Consider the following 23,953-nt stretch of genomic DNA (forward strand, 5'->3'; position numbering starts at 1 on the left):
AAACCCCCCCACACCGCCCCCACCACCACCACCGACAAACCTCCTTGACTCTCATGTGCTCCTCAGCCCTGGACTTGAGAGGGCCAGGTGGGTCCACTTGTCCCTCAGGCGGCATTTTCTTTCTTTGTCTGTCTCGGTCCTTTCTCTCTCACCCTTCTGTTTCCCCCTGATTCAGTCTGGCCTAAGTGGGAAGCCACGCTGCAACATAGCAAAACACCTGGACAAGGTAATCCATTAGGCCTAACTCAGGGGCACTACAATTAGGTCTGGGGTTCACTGGAGCGCCATCTATCTGTATTGAGACGTGCTCAGTCTAAGACTCCAACACCTTTCTACTGGCTAAGACTGGTCGAGAATTCCTGGAATTCTGCACTGGCCCATAGCTGAAAATTGAGAACCTTCCATCGATCATAGAGACGGAGATTGTTAGCATTCTGCCACTCCAGCTGCATGACCGCACATGCGCAGTTTAGCAGCTAAGCAAGGGATATTACGTCATCAGTGTACTGCGTGATTACACAAATGCGTGTAGCGCAGTCACACAAACAGCGCATGCGTGTTGTAGCTCTGTAAACCCACCTGCGCATGTGCAGGGGAGTCCTTAAAAAGCTGGACACAGACCCCTCCCTCCTCTTCTGCTCTGTCCCAGGCCTGGCCGCGCTCATTTCTGCCCGGGCCCCCCACCCCACCCCCCACTCCTCCTAACAAAGCTCTGATACTGGGTTTTGTCGTGCCTTGTGACCTCTCTCTCCCGGTAACCAGCGCCACATTTAAAACCAACAGAGATGCACCCTCCCTACTTTGCAGGCCTGTTTGACGGAATCCAAGGCCACTCCAGGAGCTTGATTTGACCCTTGTTTTTGCCTTTGTCCCTCATATACTCCAAATTTTTGGTAGAATTGGAACCAGGGACTCTCCTTCACCTTCCCATGCAAACCTGGCCACCACTGACTCAAACGTTTTATTTTTAATGTCTAAACCGATTTAGGCAACTCTGCAAGATGGAATACTACTGCGGTCCAAGGCCCCTCTCCCACAGAACTCAAGTTCACTTCACTTTTCCTCCAGGCCCTGGATTAAAAACACGCTTAGAGTGAGAGCTGCAATGCCTGCCGCCGTTTCTGCTGGGACTCCAAACTTGTATCTATTCCTAACTGAGGTAGCATAGAACCCTTTTGCTTCATGCTTTTGGCCTACTTCTTCTATTCCTCCAAGCCTGAAAAATCCTGCTTGTATGTATAGTTAGCATTCCAAAAATGCATATTATATCAAAATCTGTAAGTGTGATTTTAAAAGGCAGTGTCAGAATACGTAAACTTGGTTTTAAAAGGCTCCAAATTCCAAACAGAAAAAGTTAGCTTAAACTCTATAACATAAAATGATTAATAGTACAAAGTCTGTGCAAATCATCTGAATTTGCTACAGCATACTATGTATGTAACTTGGATTCAGTTCTTGTTTAGGAAATCAGTGTGTGCCTGATGGACTCGCCTTGGAGTACCATGTGGCTTGCAGCCATCTTGGCGGGTGACCCCATCAGGATGGAAGCATGCCATGGGACTTGACCACCATCTTGTTAAGGTGATCACGTGGTATCCCTCTGCTGGTCATTGTATCCCTGTTTTTAGACTAAGAGAGGCAACGCTAGGCTTCCAAGATGGTTTGTTTTAAAATTAGCTCATATAAAAACTGTGATATTTTTGCTATCTTCATTAAGCTTTAGCTATTTGGAGAAACTTAGTCATATAAAAAAATCTGGCATTTTGTAAAAATTCATTACAAAAAGATCTTTAATTCAAGAATTATAATCTTTTAAGGCTCAAACTTAGCAGGGATAAAATTGTAAAATCCTAATCTTATGAAAGGTACCAACTCATAAACTATTAGAGATAATTGGGAATGTACAAATTAATGATCAATCAAGATCGGCACAAATGTAATTCATTTACTGGGACAAGCTTGGACAGAAAGACCAATTTTTATCTCCCCATCATACAGTATTCTGCATATGTTGTCAAAATTAAGTCTACAATGAGTAAATTAAAACAGGTTTAAAGTAAACTTAAAGTTTGCCTAATGTAGAATAATATTTAAAATCAGGTATATAAAAATTGGTTATGACAACTGAGTGATTGAGTAAATGGTTAAAATTACAATATTTGCATAGAAGGACACTCCCAGGCTCAGGAAATCCCCTTGGATGGGGCACAAGTCACCCCACTAGAGTATTGTGTACAAGCCTCATTACAGGACAAGGATGCATGGGAAACGTGATCTGCCAGAAGTCTGCTGCTTCTGCCTCCAGCTGCATAGACCTGGCCAGCTCTGACTGTAGCCCTGACAAGCTTTAGCCATGTAGCCAAATCAGAAAAACAAACAAACAAACAAGCAAACTCCCTCCTCTTTGTGTAAAGATGTATTATTCCTGATGTCCCACATGTCAGAGGGATGGATTTTCTTGCCCATGGAGGGTCTTAGTTTTCACCCACATCCTAACTGCCTCAAACAGAGATGCAGATAGCAATGACTTTGCCCCAAATGTGCCCCAAACTGACATATGGGGGTTCTGTGAACAGGGGAAACTTGTACTTAAGCCCACCACCTACCTGGTATAAGACCTGCATGCTAGTTCAATTGGTCATGCCCTTTACCCTATCATTCAGTTCTTTCTCTTAGCAAAAGCTAGTTTCAGGATCTATACCCTAACCATCCATGTTTCCTCATTTTCCCCCAACTTAATATCATAATTAATTAATTGGAATTTCATAAACTGTATCCCAATCACATTTACTTTCCATTCCTCCCAGATCCACCCTCACACACACACACACACACACACACACACACACACACACACACACACACACACTCACACACAGGAAAAAAAGAAAAAATATATCAAGTCCAATTTGTGTTGCCCATATACTCATTGGAGCGTGGTCAAACTCTCAGTGCCCAGCCCCTTAAGGAAAGCAGAGTCCTTCCCCACCCACCGCCAGAAGCCATCAAACGGGAGGAGCTGCACTTCAGCGTCTTTATCACAATTTTTAAGGACTCTCTTCAATAGCTTCTTGTCTGGGCTGTTTCTGTTGTGTGTGGGGGGAGGTTGTCACAGAAGCCTGCAAAGTCTCTCAGTCTCAGTTATGAGTCTGAAGTCATCGTTACTACTGCAAAAGAACCTTCCCTGCCGCACAGGTCAGGGACATCAACATGGTTTCCCGAGACAGCTCGGGTTACAGACATCAACATGGTTTCCGGCGGCAGCACAGGTCACAGAAGTCTTTCAAGGAGACTTTACTCAGAAAACGAACCATTCTTCATCCTGGATGTGTTGCTGTTGCTGAGAACCAGGGTGATCTCGCGGTTGGGCAGCATGTCCAGGGGAGGACCTGCACGAGCTCCAGGCTGCTGTACACCACCTTGCCCTCCACACCAGCCACCCTGCTGATACCTCAGGTACAACCGTTGTGTTTGCAGCCCTCCCTGGTGTCTTCACCCCCACACCATCTCCTTCCTCCTGCCTGCCTGCAATCAGTTCCCCGGAACCCAGTGCCCTCCCAGTACTAATTTCCAAACCCTGCTCAGCTAGGCCCCAACCGTCTCCCTACCTCAGCTGTAGTGCCCCACCCCCATGTCTCCCCAATAAAGAAGGATGCCAGATATTCTGTCATCAAACTCACAGCTTTGGAAAGTTTTTCAGAATACCCAAGTGGTGTCTTTGACAGTTGATTTTATATCTGTAGAGTCAACAACTGATTCTATTAAGTGATGTCCCAAGACTTTAGATTCTTCAGGAGAAGGTGACTTAGGTGAAGGGGTTCTCTCCGACCTGGGCTCGCCTGTGGTGCTTTGAGAATATAATCTAGTCTCTACCCAGATAGAGAGCTCCAGAACCAGCCCCTATGTTCCTACCTTGAAGCCTACAAGGAGTGCACAGGCTTTAGCAGTGATGCTGTGGATGTTTTCTAAGAAATTCCAAAAGTCAGTATTTGGCAAAGGTCATTTGATTTGGTTATTTTAGTTTACAAATTATGCCTCTAAACACCGTTGGTGGTTTGAAAGAACATGTCCCCCAAAGGGAGTGGCACTATTAGGAGGTGTGGTCTTGTTGGAGGACACAGTGTGTCACTGTGGGGGCAGGCTTTGAGTTCTCCTATGCTCAAGCTATTCCCATTGACAGTCTGCTTCCTGATGCCTTCTGATCAAGATGTAGCCAGCACCACATCTGCCTGCACACCGCCATGCTCCCCATCATGATGATAATGGACCGAACCTCTGAACTGTAAGCCACCACCACAATTAAACATTTTCCTTTGTAAGAGCTGCCGTGTTCATGGTGTCTCTTCACAGCAACAGAAACCCTAACTAAGACAACACCCAGTCTATTTTAAATAAAATGATGTTAAGAAATACCGTTACCTCAGTCAGCAGATGGTGAACTGGAGATTTGTCCATTGGCAGAAGGAGGAAAGAGTTGGCTTTCGCCTTCTTTGTCAATTAAGTTTGTTACATGTGTGTTATTTATTACAGATTTAACATGACTGACTGCTTTCGTCTTTCATCTGTTGGTTGAGTGTATGGAATGAAATGTAGAGACTTTTGTTAAGGTTCTGTTAATATGGTTAATTTTAGAAAATTTTTGTAAAATGAATCATTTACTCTTGACAAGGCAGTCACTGTTTCCGTGAGTATACTCTTTAAATTAGAAGTTGAAAATTATAGGAATACAACAGAATTAAATTGTCTCTTCATGCATCCTGATATTTACTATATAATCTTTGAATATAGGTATAACAATTTGATGTTAACAAAAATATATATTAAGTCATGTTTTCAAATACTAGATGTGGTCATTTAAGGTAATAGTCCCAATTTTTACAAATTTTAACCTTAGCAAATTGTTTCCAACCAAAAATGTATTTTATTTGAAGTACTATGTTTGTGTTTATTAAATAATAGCTGGTATTGTCAATACTTAAAACAAAATAAAAAGTCCATCATACTTGGAAAAAAGGACTGTCACTTAGACACTTTCTGTTCAGATTCATTCCTTGTGCGCTGACTCTGACTGACTTCTTTTACAAAGCCTCCAGGTCCTTGTCCCTTATGCATGAGTCTGATGTAACAAACAGCTATTTACAATCACCTCATACTTCTACAGAACTCTGGTGTACAATTGCATTTAACTCATGTTAATCGTGATATAAAAGTTTTCCTCATAAAACTTTGTCTCTTAATGTTCCCCCAAAAGTTGTGCAGTAATTACCTCCTGACTTATGTTCTGGATCTTTGCCAACTGTTAAGTTTTGTCATGGCCTCTAGGATGGACCCTCTTCTGAGGCACTCTAACTGATGTCGCCTTTCTGTCAGCCTTGAAGCAATTACCAAGAGACTGATGTCCCTGAACCCCTAAAAGCAATTCAGGTGACCTCTGAAAGGGGACTAATGTGCTGTGGCCATCCACCTCATCCCTCTGCTTGTCACTCTGGACGTTGGTTTGGGGACCTCTCAGTCTCTCCAGCTCAGCTTGACATCCTTCAGGACCAGCTGGACTCCTGCCTAGTGCAGTACTCCACAGTCTGAAAGGACTAGATCCGACCACTGCTAAGGACGGATGTGTGCCCTCCACTGTGAACATGCTGCCTCCAGGCCGACAAATCCTAACTGGATTAAAATGGGCCCAAAAGAGACAGCCGGACAAAAATTCCTTCTGGTTCTCCCCACTCTGGGTTCTCCCCCGAATTACTTCTTTAATCCTTGCTGTCTTCATACTTACGTTTTTACCCTGTCTTTTAAATATTTTACTTACTGAACTTCCCCCCTATACCCAAACAAAATGTCCCACACAAGTGCTCCCAATGACTTTCAAGCTCCATGTGTTTCTGATACATCTGCAAAAAGACCTTTTAGATGCTGTAGAGAAACTCTGCCTAAAGAGACCTTCACTCCTGTCACCCAGGGCCAGATACAGTTCCTTACATTGGTCTTCTGTTTTCTCCTGTTCCCTTCCTCTGTGCCTCCCTGCTACTTCTGCTAGCTCATTTGGGTACAGCAGTCTTGGCAATGGGACCAGTCACTGTCACCTTGAATCAACTCTATGCCCACTTCCTCTCACCCGCCCACTTCATTTCTCCCTCAGCCTTCCCAGAAAATCTGTCCATTTCACTCCACAAGTCATCTACATACAACCCTCTAACACGTGTTCCCAAGTCTCTTCAGGAATTCAAGAGGCAATTTCCTGATTCATCACAGCCAATCAAATTAAGATTCTGCCCCTGCTACATGACCAGAGGACCCCCTCTTCAATGGACCCAGAACTATCCACTCTGACAAAAGATCCTCCTCAGCAGAAAACAGCTATAATGCCCTGCCCCCATTTTTATACCCTCTCAGAGTTAGGAATGATGGTTTCTTGCTGAAATACTACACGTCGCATTTTCCCTTGCTGACGACAGAAGTTATTCCCACCCCAATAAAGAGCCACATCCCATCTTCTTCCGTAGGCATTTTGGACATCTGCATACATGGATGACTAAAGGGCCCCCTTGTCTGAATAAATGTGGTCCCGCCTAAGGCCAGACCTGGTCTCTCTTCCGTTCTGCTTTCCATCTCTCTACAGCTGCCCTTAATAATCCAGCAGTCACAAGAGAAAGCCCTCATGTTTTGCGTGCGTCTTTGGTTCATGTGTCTCTGCTCTCCCCAGTCTGTAGTTCCAGGAGAGAGGGGTACTGTCCATCCTGCACATTTGCTGGACGTTCCAAACTTTACAGGCTGTAAGGCATCCTTCATGGCTACTAAATTCTCTCAAGCTGAAGAACTATGCCAGGAGCACTAGTCTGGGTTTTCTTGTCTTTTTCCAGTTCTGGGAATTAACTTAGGGCCTCATACATGCTAGTGTTCTACTGTCAGCCTATGTTTCCATCCCTGATCTAGTCTGTTTGTTTATTTATTTATTTTTTAGATTTATTTTATTTCACGTGTAGAAGTAGTTTGCCTTCGTGTATGTATGTGCATCACGTGTGCAGTGCCCATGAAGAGGAAGGCATTGGATTCTCAGACTGAAGTTACAGATGATTGTGAACCTCCATATGAGTACTGAGAGCCAAACCCTGGTCTCTGCAAGGACCATAAGTGCTCTTAACTCCTGAGCCAACTCCTCAGCCGCTAGGTGTTTTTATTCTTTAAGTCACTCTTTGTGGGAGATGATAGAGTGCCTCTCCTGTGAAAGCATATTCCTGAGGGGTTACAGATAATCCTGCTCTACCTTGCTTGACCATCCTAGAGAAGAATGTCTGTTGGGAAGATGTCTCACCTTGAGCGGGACCTTCAGGAGGGAAGCCATGAGCTATGTGCTGCAACTCTTTCCACCCCTCATCCTGCCTCTAGAAAGGGTCTCAGCCATCTTTGTCTCTAGCAGACCATTTAACTTCCCTTGGGAGACAGTCTGCTTCTTGCTGTGTGCACTATAACCACAGTTCTGTCTGTTGAAGGTCTCTTGTCTCTTTTCTGCCTCCTGTTCCGTTAAGCGGCCTCCATTCTCTAACAGGTAGGAGTATTGCCTTTAGTAGAACAGTAGGAGATGCTTTTCATCACTAAGAGGGTGTTGACTGAATTGATCAGTTTTATCAGTTGTCTCTAGTTGTCAATATGTCCATCTTTTTCTATTTATTTTAGTAAATGGCCAATTCTTACATATTTCTTCAACCTTCTCTACAGACTGAGATTTCAAAACAGAAAAGGCAAAAAGAGAAGTGAAGCTGGTGTGTTTTGAGCACAGTGGGATCTGTCTCAGCTTTTGCTTTTGAAGTGTGTGTGTGTGTGTGTGTGTGTGTGTGTGTGTGTGTGTGTGTGTGTGTGTACCATGTACGAGCGGCACCACAGAAGCCAGTGGAGGTCATCAGATCTGGAGCTGGAGACACAGGCAATTTGAAGCTGTCCCATGTGGGTTCTGGGAATGGAATCTAGGTCTTCTGCAAGAGCAGAAAGTGCTCTTAACCACCGCACCAGCCATCTCTCCAGCACCCCTGCCCCCTTCTTGGATTTTAGTGAGCTTAACTTGGGGGGCTAGAGTGTCTGAAGGCTGCCTAAGCCACCCTGGGCTGGTGGTTTCCAGCGCTTGTCATCTCACACTCAGGAAGACTGAGAAAGAAGCCGAGGAGGAGATTTGTTAGGAGACTGAGGGAAACACTGGGGGGGGGGGGGGGCCTCGAAGGGAGGAGCAGCACTGCCTTGTGGGCCTGGAGGATCTTATGTAGGGGTGGTATGGAGACTGAGGTCACCTTCTGTAGAGCTGGGCACTTCGGAATGCTTCATGGTCCAAGTCAGCAGGGAGCCACACACCTTTTCTATGCTTTCTCAGCCCAGCTAAGGAGTTCTTCTCCTTTCAAGGGAGAGGTTACTTTCCTGTGCTGCATTTCCGCCTAATGACCCACCATGGGCCCTGCCCTTACTCTTAAAGGGAGCTATCTCCTGTCTCGGGGCTTTGTGTAGAAATCTTCAAGAGGACTTACTCGACAGGGCTCCTGGCTCTTTGCCTCACCTTTCTTCTCTTTTTTTTTTTTTGCTCAGCACATGGATATGTTGTTCCAAGCCGCAGCAGCCATATTGGATTGCAAGGCCGTCTTAACGGCGTGACTCAGTACTAAAACTGGACGGATAACAAAAGCAGAGAACCTTGGGTCCTAGAGGAACAGGCACAGCCATATCCTGTTCTAGCTACTCCAGATAGGTTTGGGGAGGAAAAGGTAGAAATGATCATTACATTCTGAAGCCACCAGTGTCCGACCTATTTCCAGAAGCCAAAAAATTCCTGAGGAGACCATCCATCAAATGAATAAACCCAGATCCTGCCACCTTGCAACTTCCTGAGGAGGACACAGAGGACCCAGGGAAGGAAAAACCACCAGGAATCATCAATCCACCTGCATCCTAGGAACAGCTGTCCTAGGAATGCAGGTAGTGAATGATTCATAGTTTCCAGTGAAAGGCTCATACTCTTCATGACAAAAGACATCTTCTGTTACTGTTCTAAAACAAGTTTAGCATCAACCAGATCATTATTTTTAAACAAGTGTGTGCATGCAAATGCATGTTTGAATGTATGTCCAGGTGCACATGCCCACATGCATGCAGCATGTATTTAGAGCCAGAGGATGACCTCAGGTGTCATCCCTCAGAAAAGCAGCCCACCTCCTTTGGAGGCAGCTTCTTGCATTGATCTGGAGTTCCTGTTAGGCTGCCCAGCTGGCTAGCAGGCCCTAAGGCTCCTCCTGCCTCTGCCTCCAGCCCTAGGATTGTGTGTGTGCTGGAAGTCTGGCATTTCTACAAGGATTCTGAGATGGACCCCAGCCTCTATGATGTATACCATGAAGTTTGCAGCTTTTTGTACATGAAATCAGCTTGGTTTAAATGGAAGTGAAAGGTGACATTAAATGATCATGGTGTGTGCCAGGTTCATTGTGTACATCCTTTCCCCTGACCCTCACCATAGTCTGTGAGGTTGACATTGGGTACACTGTCGATAAGGAAACAGGGTCAGGAAGGTAAGTGTCTCTCCTGGGGTCTCTCAGACACAAATAAGATCGGATTAAACCTCTCAGCCTTTGCATGCTGTGCTCCGACTCTTAACCTCGTCTGCCTCAAGGGCAGCAACTGCTAGTGTCTTCAGTGTGTGGCTGATACCTCCCCAGGTCCGCTTCTTCGTGGAGTTTATCTTTGGAAACTTCTTGTGGGTTGAATTTTACCCCACAAATGATACACAGAAGTCCAAGCTTCCTGTGGGAATGTGGCTTTACTTGGAAACAAGATATTTGTGGTCATAATTAGTTTAGATGAAGCCATATTAGAGTAGGGAGAGCCCTAACCAGCAACAACTATCCATCCAAAAGGGAAATCTGGGTCCAAAGACAGATACAAGGGGACATCGTATGAAGACAGAAAGGGGTTGAAATGTGTCTCCCAGCCACAGAAGGCAGCAGGTGCCAGGCAGCATCCTGGGGCTGGAAGTCACTAGGAAGGAAAGTCCCCAAGAGCCTTTGCAGTCGACAGAGCCCTGCTTACACCTTGGTTTCGGGTTTCTGGCCTTCGGAACTGCATGAGAAGAACTCGGCCGGATCAGGTTTCTGTATCTGTGGCTATTTGCTGCAGCAGTCCTGGGAAACTAACAGGAAAGTTAGGCTGGCTTGGTTTCAGCAGTAACATATGTCTGGTTGGGCGTTCTGTGCCATACTGTCTGATAAGAGTTGGACACTGGCCAGAGCGGCTGGTCAGTTGTCCAGTACCTGCCCCTGCCCATCCCAGAAATGCACTGGGAAGCCGAGAGGGAGAGAGAGTCAACAGACCGAGTGAGAGAGTAAGAGTCAGTGCGGTGGGTGCCAGAGGCCAAAGAACTGAGCTGCGCCAGCAAGACATGAGCAAAACAAGTTTCCTGCACAGAGATGCAGGAGCCCCATCACTGAACTGTGGAGAGCTAAAGAGATGCGTCTGCCAGTTGCCCAGAACAAGGCCATAAACAGTAAACCAGCTTGGTCCTGTGTTTAGGTTCTGAGCATCTGCTGCATTTGGACCAGCTAAAACCTGCTGAGTAGAAATTGGCTCCAATGTTTGATTTTGTGCAATATCAGGGGTATTGTTAATGAGTTCAGTAACAGGGTCCAGTTAACTGAAGCACATGCTTAGAGTCATGGGGGAGACAATTACTCCAAAGGTACACTCTGAAATGTATGAAATTGCTAGTAAGCAAAAGAAGCCAAATGGATGTTCTTGTTAAGACGAGACTGAGTAGAGGAGACCATGGGTTGAATCGTGTCTCCAACTTGCTTCCTTGTTATCTGCCTTAGCTCACACTCTGAGCAACTTCACTAAGGCTTAAATTTTGGCTTTACAGAGCCACTCACTCTGTGGGAAACAGAAACAAAACCGGTCCCTTCCACTTAGAGACTTTGTAGGACAGATCAACACTTGGGAATCTTTTTTGCTTTTCTGACACCAGGCCCTTCCCTGTCCGTGAGGAACCTTCTCAAACACTTGGAACTTAGCCAACCACTTCCCAGTCCCCTGTTGTTGTTTTGTGTTTTGCTCTTCATGCATGCATGGTGTGTCTGTGTGTGTGAGAGAGACAGAGACAGCACACACACACACACACACAGAGAGACGTGTACTTTTGCATGTATATGAAGATGCAGGTGCCCGTGGGACAGAAGAAGACTTGGAGTGTCTTATTCTATCACTCTCTGCCTCATTCCCTTCACACAGGGTTTCTCACTGACTCCAGAGTCAGGCTGGCAGCCAGCAAGCCCCTGGTATTCTTCTGTCTCTACCCCCTTCAACAATGGAGTTACTAGCGTCACAGCCACCCAGAGTTTTACATGAGTCCTGGATCCAGACTGGGCCTTCACGCTTGTACACAAGCATCCTTCCCCACTAGTCCATCTCCCCATCCTCCCTAAGCCCTTGTGCCCCCGGGGGTCATGTGACCGACAAGGCTCGCCAACCATAGTCCTCTACCTTCCTGTGACAATGATCGACTCCAGAAGAGGAAGTGATTCATCTGGGACTCCCTGTATCTCATGCAGATCATCAGACCTGCATATTGGTGTTTCTCTTTTCTCTAAGGGCACTAGCTGTGAGACTGTACACATGAAACTACTGTGATCTTGTGGCCTCTGTGAGGAGCAAACAGGCTGAGAATTAGGTCAACGGAGATGAAAGGCGACAGAGGACGGTGGGAGAAAGGTAGATTCCTTGATCCTGGGCATCTGAATTCCACCCTTGACCTTTGAAGTTACCTGAGTCACTTTGAACAACCCTGAATGGTAGAGGTGTCCTCCTTTGCTGAATCCATGCTAAATTCATAATCCAAGGCACCCAGTAGGTGCCATAGGAAATTGAATCACTTCTAAAGCCATAAACACTGCCAGTCCTGGGGGAGGGGGAGGGGTGGGGTGCAGCGGAAAGAACTCTTCAAACTGCAACACACTCAGATGAGACAAGAATGCTAGATCTTAACTTCAGGTGTCTCTTCTACATAGCTTCAAGTTTAATGTGTGAGTATTTACTTATTTGTTTGTTTGTTTGTTTGTTAGGGGGTAGGTAGTAGGTACCCACAGACCCCAGCAAGTGTGGAGGTTAGAGGACAACTTTGGAGAGTCAGTTTTTAGGTCCCAGGGACTGAACTCCAGTTATCAGGTTTGGCAGCAAGTGAGTTTACACTCAGAGCTATCTCACTAGTTCTTAAATAGATAGATAGATAGATAGATAGATAGATAGATAGATAGATAGATAGATAAAGCCAAGTAGTCTTCAGACAACATATCCATGTTAGGATATAGGCTTGACCCTTAACACATGATTTAATGTTTAAGTCAATGTAGTTAAACCACACACACACACACAGAAACAGAGAGAGAGAGAGAGAGAGAGAGAGAGAGAGAGAGAGAGAGAGAGAGAGAGAGAGAGAGAGGCTGGCTCATTTTCTTGAAGCTGCAAGCATATTGAAAGGTTTTCTGCATTACTTTAAATGGCCAGGCTATAAAAACACTTTTAAGGAAATGTAATCGTAAGACTCCCAAGGAAACACTAAAATGGAGCCAGGTTTTAAAGCAATTTTGGAGCACTGTGAGAGCAGTTGTGAAGGTCCAGCCACAATGAAGAGTGCAGGAGGATTTGTGATCAACGTGTTAAACTGTGTGCAAATTCATTTTTCCATTTCTGTAAGTGCTCAAGACAACATGTTCTCTTAGGAAGTTAAATGTTCCCTGCACAATACCGATTGTGTTCTTAATAACAAAAACTTACATCCACACCGGGCATGTGTGTATAACCCATAACCCTAGCACTCAAGAGGCTGAGGCAACCTGAGCTACATAGTGAGATTCTATCACAAAAATAAATGCATACATAAATAAAATTTAAAAGTTACACCTGAAACTACACTAGTCTAAAATGCTAGACAAATATTAGCAATGTAAATCCCAACCCACTGTGTATGTAAGCCTCCAAATTTCTAAGTTGACATCAGCATTTTGCCCATACAATGATGAAACTGAATCACCACATCCCCTTGTCAAATAATGACATCTAGACTGGTGCTTCCCCTATGAAAAACCAAGTCTGAAACAGTCATTTCTCTGAAGAGCTAAAACCCTGTTCATTGAACAAACAACCGCGCTTTCCTGCCTTAAGACAGCCTGAAAATTCAGAAATAAAATCTGAATTACTCGTATGTAATTTCAGTGTTTTCCAGCACCTAAACAAAAAGGTCTCAATAGCATACAGAGTACACTGAAGCAAGGCAAATTAGCTTCGTTCTGATCAAGAAAATCAAATATATTGCAAATTTCTTTCTCAAACAGGAACTTCTCAGAACTAAATCCAGGGCTGAATAAATCACAGGGTGGTATTTCCAGACATTTTTATTACTGTGAAATCAAACCTTGAAAATGTCTGGCAGCCACTATGTTTTATGGTGCTTAAGCAGCTCCATCACTGGCACGAGATGTCTTAAAAGATGCTGCTCAGTACCCATTCAGGAGTTCATTCACGAGGCTGAAGTTCATCCTCCAGGCCTCAGTGTGGGAGAAGTCAAGGCTGGAGGTCAGAGGGCACAGCTGAGGGGCTGTTGAGAAGATTGTCAAAAATGAAATGAATGTTAGCTGGGCATGGTGACACACACCTGTAATGCCAGCGTTCAGGAAGCAGAGGCAGGAGAATTGTTGTGGTTGCTGCAGGTTCAGCCCACTCTACACAATATGTTCCAGAGATCCTGTCTCAAAAACAGTTGTCTTTCAGGGACTCTGCCCCCTGCACAGCATGGTCATGGGCATCTTACTCAAAACAGACAATCCAGTATCCACCAGTGATGAGTGGGTTCAAAACCCACCGAGACAGGAAGGGAGGTCCAACAGCTGGAACAATATGGACGAACTTTGAGGCAATTCTACTAAGTGAAATAAGTCCATCACAGAGACAAATACTGCAGGATTCCACATGAGATTCAGGAACTGTCCATTCACAGGGACAGGAAGTAGACATATTGCTAGCAGGTGCTGGGAGGAGGGGGGAGCTGTTTAATGGGTATAGAATGTGCCTGTGTCCTCTCTGTTAGCCAATTGCCACCATGCAGGAACTGGGCCCAGTATTATATGCATATATTTCAAGAGAAATCTCAAAGTCACAGTTTTTAATGAGACATCCTTTTCTTCTTTAACTTGGTGCTAAGTTTTTTAGGTACTTCAAGTCAAACAAAATGTGTGCACAGGCCTCTGATGTACTCAGTAGGTTAGCAACTGTTGGTCCCAGAGAGAAAACTGAGCCCTGACACATCAGTGGGTGCCACCAAGCATTTCCTGTCTGCAAAGATCATTTCCTGTTGGGGCTGTCATTCTCCTTCATGAGAGGAGGCACAGGCATGCGTCCCGACCACAACCTTACTCTAGGCTGTGAACTCATGGAAAGGGGGATTTGAGGAGCGTGTGTTGTTTCGTTTTGGTTTATATTGAACATGAGTCTCTGAACTCGTTTTGGATTTTTTACACTTAGGTTTTCAGGGGGCACCACTGTGTATCTATGGAGGTCAGACACATACATACAACAACTTGGGAGTGTTTTCTCCGTTTACCACGTGGGTCCCAGGGATTGAACCATCAGACTTAGCAGCAAGTGCCTTTCCACCAAACCTCCTTGATGTTTCCTGGACCACTCTGTACAGTGTGTAAGAAGAGGCCTTCATTCATCGGCTCGTGTAATAGATTCTCACATGAGTCTCAAACACTGAGTGACTGTCCCATTGAGGAACAGAAAGTAACAAAATGCAGTCAGCATTTAGCTAGGGTGATAGACAGCATCTGAGAGCTTTGTGCCCCAACTCTTACAGATGAGGGAGCCTGAGTCTTACAGGAAAAAATCACTTTTTATTTTCTATCTTATGAAGGTGAGGTTGGAAGTAGAGTAAAGAAAATAACTTCTAAGTAATGAAACACCTCAGAATAAACTCATCATCAAATGCAACTAAAACACATCTATTAGATAATTGAAAAATTATCTGCTCTTCAAAATAACCAGGTTTTTAAAGTTTACTCTGCACTGTCCAGACAAAACAAATATCTGAGAATAACCACACAATTTGAATAATATTGTCAATTTGATTTAACAAGTTGATATGTGCTCAGTAGTGCCATGTTGTAGAGGATTAGAAACAGGACCTGTGTCTGTCCCCAGTCCACAACTTAACTAATTCTAGCCTCTCCCATTCCCCCTCACTTATTCCTCCTTCCCTTCCCCTGTCTGCTTTTCTAATAAACTATCTTAACTGGCTTGATCTCAGTTCTAAAACTGAGCAACGCTTCATCCCACAACGTGGGAGTTCCCTCAGCTCACATTTCTAGTAGCACGGCAAGGAAAACGGGCGTGAAGGGACTCAAGCCCAGAGACAGCATAACCTTCCTCGGGGCTCCCCAGCTGGCTTTGTGGAGGAAACCATTTGTGCTTGACAATGCTCAGAGGTGGGTTTGATGGACCTAAGATACCAGAGTTGGCAGAGATGCCAGAGGCCCACCTGTGGTCTTCACCTTCAGATTCTGTCCTCACTGCTCAGAGAAGTCACCCAGGCTCACTTGAGAGCTCTGTCCAAATGCATATCATTAACAAAAGGCTGGGAACCCAAGTCCACTTCCAGGATGACCCCAAATGCATATCATTAACAAAAGGCTGGGAACCCAAGTCCACTTCCAGGATGACCCCAAATGCATATCATTAACAAAAGGCTGGGAACCCAAGTCCACTTCCAGGATGACCCCAAATGCATGTCATTAACAAAAGGCTTGGAACTCAAGTCCACTTCCAGGATGACCCCTCCTGCTGCACACACACACACACACACACACACGCACGCACGCACGCACGCACGCACGCACGCACACGCGCTGCAGAGCCTTGTATTACGCCATGGCAGCATACACCTTTTCCCAATCATTTGGGGGCACTTCATGACACCTTGCCCCGGACAGGTTCTGCCCAACCCACCAGATGTTTGAGATTCAGTTTTTAGGTTTATGGAAGGTCAGGAACGAGGTCTAGGGGGAGAAAAGCAGGGTGGGCCAGCTTTCTGTTTCCTGACACACCCAGCAGTGCCCACGCTTTGGAGGGGTCACCATGGCTCCAAGGCCTGGTCTTTAGTTTTGTACATTGAGGAATTTGATTTTATCTGATTGCTGAGGGATGATGATGCTCTGGGGGACAGGCTCGCACTGACCAAACGCTCAGGACACTGATTGATAAAGCAGACGGCCGGTTTGCTCAGGCACAATGAGAAGCATGTGAGGTGGGTCAGGATGTGCTCTTTGGCTTTGAAGCCTCTCGGAAGCCAAACCAGGAAGAGGAGACCTCTCTGTAAACATGTGCTCTGTGCTGCCATGTCGCTGCCTGTGGATAATGTGAAGAGGTGAGACTTGTTTGGATCCTTTACCTATATGGCCTCGTTTAAACTCTTCAACTCTGTGGGACAGGTACTGGTGACAATATCTTTTAAGAAATGCGAGTTCCAAAGGTTAAATAACTTGTCTATCACGCAGCTGGCGTGCCCCCTCCAGGACGCTGGTCCAGGCAGTGAGATCATAGCACTCACACGCTTTGCCATCAGTGACTCCAGGAGGAGGCTTTAATGATCCCTGGTCAAAAGTGTCCCCATGACTTTCATGTTCCCTCGCTCCTCTAGCTTTTGCTACACGTGGAACTGTTACCCCAGCTATCTAATAGTGAATTGTACTAGACAACCAAACCATGCCATTGGAAGACTCTAGTCATAAAGTTTCCATTTACAGCTACTTTATTTATGCAAAATGTCTCCTCAAGCCACACCCACCGGGGCAGACACAGATAAACCCTATCTCTCTTACTGTGTTCCCCAAGCCATCTTTGAAGAGTACCTAGAGCAGGGTTTGGGGCTCAGCTGAGACCCAGCTGGCCCTCCGCCACACTCTACTGTCCCCTAACTCAGCGCTGGCTGCTGTTGTTAGGGGACCGGAGCTGCGGGACAAACTCCGTCTCTGAGCACCAGCTGCCCCTCTGTTTTTTGGGCCCTTCACCTTCCTGTGGGCACAGAGACAAATTTATCTGATTTGAAGTAAGGCAGTGAAAAGGTAAGACAGTTCTCTTTCTGTTTCCTGCCGTATTGGGATACAACCAAAAGTGTTGCTCAGCAGAGCCCAGGCAATGGCACACCTGATCTTCGATTTTCAGCCTCCCGAACTATAGCTAACAAAACTTCTTCCTTATGATGTCCAACATCCAGTATTCCACTACAGCAACGCAAAATGGGTTGAAACAATGGGGGTCAATGACTCAGAAACAGCCAAGCATCTGTAGACAAGATAAGGTCCCTCCCTTGAGTTTGTAGTTTGTGAGAAAACATTTTGGGGGATATTCCACTCTTGAGAAATGTCCTGCTCTACATGTCTAGACTTCCCCTGGATGGAAGGCAGACATTTCCCGCCATAACTGGCGTCCAGGTGCAAGCATGTGAACTGAGTGGAGCAACAGCATCAACCTGGAGAAGTTCCCCTCAGAAAAGAGTGAGGTGGAGAAGGAGGCACTACCCACAATCCATCAGGATGGGAATTTGGGGAGGATGACAAGGACACCCAGCTTTCAGAGGCAGCAGCATTGGACAGCCCTCAGAAGGAGCCCACTTAAGAGGCATGATTTGTGTGTGTCCCTAGCTGCATGGCCTCCAAGCCTGACTCCTAGAAATTCTGTGAACTCCTTCAGAGCCTTTATGTTTTTTTCTGCTCACAGAAGCTGCTGTTTGCATTTGGAAACCCCCAAACAGCATGCAATGGGTAACAGCTGCATCAGGAGAGCAGAAGAGGAGAAGCAGTTTGGCCCAGGAGGGCAGGTTTTTCAGCCTATCGACTCACATTTTTAAATAAGTAAAAAAGGGACTGAAGAGATGGCTTAGTGGTTAAGAATGCTTGCTGCTGTGCAGAGGACCAGAGTTCAGTTCCCAGCACCCATGTCTAGCTGTTCTCAGTTGCCCAAGGATCCTATGCCCTCACTAGCTTCAGAGGGAACCTGCACATGATGTACACACACACACACACACACACACACACACACACACACACACGTGTGCACATATATACATTATACACATAAAAATAAAATTAAATCTTTAAGTGAAAAACCACTGGAAGTTTGATAGAGAAAATCAGTCAGCCATTGTCCCCAAGAACATCTGAAGTCATTGCTGAGGGTAAAGTAAGTGAAGAGGTACACACACACACACACACACACACACACACACACACACACACACACACGATGTTCTACTCAATACCAGAGCTTACATGGACTCACCCTGTATCTGCAAGTGGAAACATTTGCTGGTTTAACACCACAAGACTCCAGCTTCCTGATTTATGAAATGCTTCAACACTAAGCAATGGTTTCCTAGTGGCTGAAGTCCATTGTTGTATAATCAGGACACTTTACCCACTAGCTGGATAAGCTGGGTCTTAAGTCCTCGGCCCTGCGGAGGCTTTTCCCAAAGCCTCTGTGTAATTCACCAGTCAGTTCTATGCCAGAGTAGAGCTGACTCCTGGTAGACAGCCCACAAGAACGTCTCAAACCTTACCACCCTGCTAGACCAAAACACGAAGATAAGGTCGTCCTGCCCTGATTTTCTCAAACATCCCACCTTGCTGGTTTCTTTTCTCCTGCTGACGCCATCTCCCTTAATTGTGACTTATGTGGCACAGGCAATCAAGGCCTTTTCTAGACTTTGCATTTCCTAGCTATTAAGATTTGTCGTGTAAAAATAAAATGAAAGTTGAGGCCCCAAATCCTGGTTATGCCTGTCCAGCTACTTGACAAACACCCGAAAGTATTCAGCAGTGTTACGGGTTGCCTTGGACGGTACCTAACCCATTCGCCGTTTCTCTGGTATTCCTGTGTGTCGTCCCTTGTCCCAGCTTCGTTTCTGTTGCTGTGATAAAATTCTCTGACAAGAGCAGCGACGGGAGGCTAGGCTCACCTGGCGCACAATTGTAGGCTGTAGCCCATCACTGCCGGTGAGTCACAGAGGCAGGAACCCGGTGTAAGTTGGTCACTCTACATCCACAGTCAAGAGCAGGGAGGAATGGATGCACCCATGCTGCCTGCTGCCTTATGCTCAGCTAGCTTTCTTCACTATTATCCAGTTGAGGGCCCAGTCTGCAGAACAGTGCCATCCACACGGGGGTAGGTCTACACCTCTGTTAACTCAGTGAAGACAATCCCCACAGAGGAGCCCGCAGGACAACCCAGTGTCAACAGGCCCTCACTGACACTCTCTTCCCAGATGATTCTGAAAGCTGATAGTTTTCACATCACTGAAAACTGTACTGCCCTATCTCCAGTCCAGGACTCTCGTGGAAGAAGGAAATAACCTCTCTCTAAGGACAGGCCTTGGCCTGACCAGTCAGCTTGGCCACTGTGACCAACTGAGTGCTGGAGATGCTGTGAATGTGTTGCTCTGATCGACATGCAGGACCCATAGGAAGGTGACCACTGAGCTTTACAAGGCGAAATGGTCCCTCAGGTTCCTGCTTCACAGAGGAAACTGCCAGACATTCTTCAGGACACAGAGAAAAGTGACTGAGAGACTCTAGGCCTGTGGGTTGAAGACAGGTGCCCCAACTTTACAGAGGAACTTTGGATGACTGTCCAGGCTGCCAGCTGTCCCTGTCTACTCTCGCAAGACTCCTGAAAGTTGCTTGCATCCTTCTCCCATTTCTCAGGTAATATTACATCCGTCTGAGGTCTTTGATGTAGTAGAAGACTAGACAGTTATAATTTCCTTAGTTATGCTAAAAGATAAGTTAGATATGAAACCTTAGACTCACAAATATAGGATAGATAGAATATCTTCTTTAATTTTGCCAAATACAAATAGACTAGATATTATAAATAGACTAGATATTGTAACTGTAATTCTTGCCTGATAATTGTTCTGTTATATGTAATTCTACTATGTTAAAGTTAAAACCTTCTCTTTTGAAAAAAAGAAAAGGGGAAAGTACTGGGGATGCTGTGAATGTGTTGCTCTGGTTGATTGATAAATAAAATGCTAATGGCCAATAGCCAGGCAGGAAGTATAGTGTAGGTGGGATAAGGAGAGAGGAGAATTCTGGGAAGTGGAAGGCTGAGTCAGGAGATGCTGCCAGCCGCTGCTGCCATGAGAAGGAAGATGTAAGGTACCGGTAAGCCACAAGCTATGTGGCAACTTATAGATTAATAGAAATGGGTTAATTTAGGATGTAAGATCTAGCTATCAAGAAGCCTGCCACAGCCATACAGTTTATAAGTAATATAAGTCTCTGTGTGTTTACTTGGGTCTGAGCAGGACTGGAGAAAACTCCAACTACAATTGAGAGCAGAAAGCATAGAATCCGGGGATTTTGCTGGACCTGTGGGGAAAGAGAAGCCCTCTGCTGAGGTGGCTCAGTGGCAGATGAGCCTGGAGCGTTCTAGTGGCATCTTGATATCATGAAACAAGAATCCACCTTAGAATGAAACCAATCCAGAGGAACAGGGAGCCAAGGGATGGCAAGGGGTTGGTTTCCAGTGATATTATTTGAGAACCAGTTTGACTTTCTCCTTCACACTCTTGAATTAGATTTCTATTTTCTTCCTAAAGAAAAACAGTACCAGTGACAGATGTTGATTCTTTTCATTTGAGATTTGATACAGATAACAAAAATGTCATTGATATGCAAATGTAGTTTGATTTTGAAATAATAATTTTCTGTTGTGAACTTCTTTCCCATGTGCATTTCATACCACTGTCCCTTGCTCAGGAAAAAGCGATGGGGTAAACTATACCTAAGATGGCCCCGTGAAACTAGAATTCACAGCCAGCCCAAAGGCAGGTCGTTACTTGCTGGCCAGCCTCCAAAAGCATGTGTGACTTTGGGTATGAGGACTGGACTTGTGGAAATGGCTTGCTTGTGAATGTGAGCAGGGGTTTCTCAGGGAGATCAAAGTCCCAGGCTTCAGCTTTATGGACTTGGTTGATCATTTTGGGAACCACATGTAAGCTGAAGAAACACATGTCAGGAGAGAAAGAGAAGCTAACTTAGCAGAGACCACATGACCTCTGAAAAAGAAAATGACTTGCTCTTGGCCTTCCAGTGCTTGGGGGGCCCTGCAAGGCCCAGCTGCACTTGGATTCAGTCTTGGGGTCCTTCCTTGGAACAGCAGAACAGTGTCTAGAGACCATGTCTCCTCAGCGGCCTCCAGGAGTCAAACCCTGACTTGCACTCACCACCACGTGCTGGAGGGCACATTCTCTGACCTTCACACTTAGCGACATCCTCCTGCTCAAGGGCATCTGCTGCTGCACCTAACGGCCTGAGTTTGATCCCCAAGGTCTACGTGACAGGAGAGAACTTGTCCCAAACATCGCCCTCTGAGCTCCACAGGCAGGTTGTGGCACATGAGCCACCCCATCCCCATACACACAAAATAATAGTGGTAATCATTACTGTTACAGTGAAGCCCATCTTCTCCAAATGTTTTGAGCAACATGCTAGCCCTTTAGCTCTGAGAAGATCCAATGGAAAACAACAATTTACAAAATGGTTAGCTTGAATCAGTGTGTGTGTGTATGTGTGTGTGTGCGCACACACACATCTGTATGTCTGGGGTGTGTATGCGTGTGTGCACATGTTTGTGTCGGTCTTTCTGTCTGTCTGTGGGTGCATATATGTGGGCATGTATATAAGTGTGTGTTTGTGTGTGCACGCGCGTGTGCATGCGTGTGGAGAGTAGAAGCCATTGTGAGATGTCTTCCGATTGCTCCCAACACCCTCCTTTTTTAAAAAATATTTTATTATTTTATGTATATGGATGTTTTGTCTGCATGTATATCTATGCCCTATATTTGTGCCTGGTGCCCACAAAGGCCAGAAGAGAGTGTCAGAGCCCCTGGAACTGGGATTAGGATGGTTGTGAACTGCCATGTAGGTGCTGGTAATCAAACCCAGGTCCTTTGAAAAAGCAACCAATGCTGTAATCACGGAGTCACCCTCCATCCCCACGCTTGTTCCTTGAGGCAGAGTCTCTTACTGAACCAGGAGCTCACCGACCAGGAGCCTGGGTCCTCCTGCCCCCTCCCCTCTTCACCAGCGCTGGGACCACAGGCTCTGAGCTCATTAGGTGGAGGCTGAGGATCCAAATCCATGCTTGCTTGACAAGCACCTTCCTGACTGGGCCTTCTCTCTAACCCCAATCAATACATTTTTACACAATGTAGATAAGGCTATTTACACATGAGTGTGTAGTTACAGTATGACTCTTCTCAACAAGAAAGTCTTAGCCATGGGTGGCAGATGAGTGAGACATGCCCTGTTCTCATCTTCACTTTGTATCCTGCCCAGACCTCCTTGCTCCACGGCTGCCTCGGTACCTGCATACGCCATGAACCAGCTCCCAAGACTTCTTCCTCTGCAGCTGCTCAAGCATCTGAAGACTCCGACTAGCTCCCCACCGCCTGCTCTCGGAGGAGGTGCCCTGGGCATCGATCACAGGCACCTTACAAAGGGGGTTTCCATCTGGTCTTCCCGCTTGAGGAAGGCAGCTCGGCCGGATCTAGAACCTTCTCTCATTACCCGACCACTGTCCCACGGCTGCTTCCTGTTTCCAGGGGCCATCTCTTCTGAGGTCGGAAAAATCGTTCACCTAAGGACTGGATGGCTTTGCCTGTTAACTGTTCTGCATCGTTCTGTGAAAACCACACAAAACTGCAGACTTTGTCCCTCTCCAGATAATCACTATTTAATCATTCTAGGCTGCTCATCTAAACTTTCTAGCTTAAAAAAAAGTACTGATTTTTACCGAAGGAGGATGGAAAGACAATTTACAAAGAACTTCCTTTTTTTTTTTTTTTTTCAAATCTCTTTCCACGAGGAGGAAATTTTTTCAAAGAAATGGTCTTCGGATCTGTTTCCTAAAATTAAGAGGCAAGTGCTTGGGGTACAAGTCAGTGGTAGAACACGCCCCAATCTCCTGTGCAAAGCCCTGGATTCACTGTGGACAGCCTTAAGGGAGAATCCAGGGTTTGCTTGGTTTCTTATTCACTGTTTGTCAAGTCAGGGTCTCCTGTAGCCTGGCCTTCACCCATCCTCCTACCCCCTCCCCCCTCCTCCTTCCCCCTCCTCCCTCCTCCCTCCCCCCTCCTCCCTCCTCCTTCCCCCTCCTCCCTCCTCCTCCCCCCTCCTCCTTTTTCCCTCCTCCCTCCTCCCTCTCCCTCCGCCCTCCTCCCTTCCCTCCTCTCTCCCCCTCCCCCTCCTCCCTCCTCCCTCCTCCCTCCTCCCTCCTCCCTCCTCCCTCCTCCCAGCACTAAGATTACAGCCATGAGCCACCACAACTAGAGGTTTGATTTCTCTCAGGAAAACAGTAAAGGCCTCTCATAATTCCCCGATATTTTTAGTTCTGCATTATTTACTTTAAGGTGATAACTGGGGAATTAAATCTATATTCTCAAGGTCTTCCCTCCTTTCTCCCCTGGTAAAGTCAGGATGTAAATAATTTGGTACAATTGCTAGTCTAAAAACCAAAGAAGCGTTCTCAGAACTGCAGAGAGGCTGAGGACTGGAGGGGCCGGCACACTGGGCCCCATCCGCAGTTAGGCTCAGGTCAGTTTGTGCAGGAGGAAACTAAGCCTTCAGTTCACAAACAGTCATTTGGCATCTGAGCTGAGCACGCTCTGCGTTTCTTCCCAGCCTGGATGTTGAGAACTGGGAATGGATTCGTACCAGCAGTGTGGTGAAGCACTAACTCCTGATTCCCCACACGGGGCTTTCCAACCTGAGAGCTCCTCCAGTGCTGTCACCCAGAGCGCCTGCAGATGCCCCACAGTCCGTCCTCAGTTCAGACAAGTTCAGATCTCAGTGCCTCTGGCCCTACTCAGCCATCACTG

The 23,953-nt window shown here is 46.1% G+C and overlaps 1 long non-coding RNA gene across 1 annotated transcript; it reads left to right on the forward strand.

The window, feature by feature from the left end:
* Positions 1–3,114: 3,114 nt before the first annotated feature.
* On the forward strand, positions 3,115–9,453 carry LOC128116435 (uncharacterized). The gene is made up of 2 exons (XR_008220454.1): positions 3,115–3,456; positions 8,569–9,453. It is a non-coding gene; the product is annotated as an uncharacterized LOC128116435 (long non-coding RNA).
* Positions 9,454–23,953: the final 14,500 nt, after the last annotated feature.

This window comes from Peromyscus californicus, unplaced genomic scaffold, assembly GCF_007827085.1.
Source record: "Peromyscus californicus insignis strain IS unplaced genomic scaffold, ASM782708v3 Scaffold_20__1_contigs__length_68692818, whole genome shotgun sequence".
Lineage (NCBI taxonomy): Eukaryota > Metazoa > Chordata > Mammalia > Rodentia > Cricetidae > Peromyscus > Peromyscus californicus.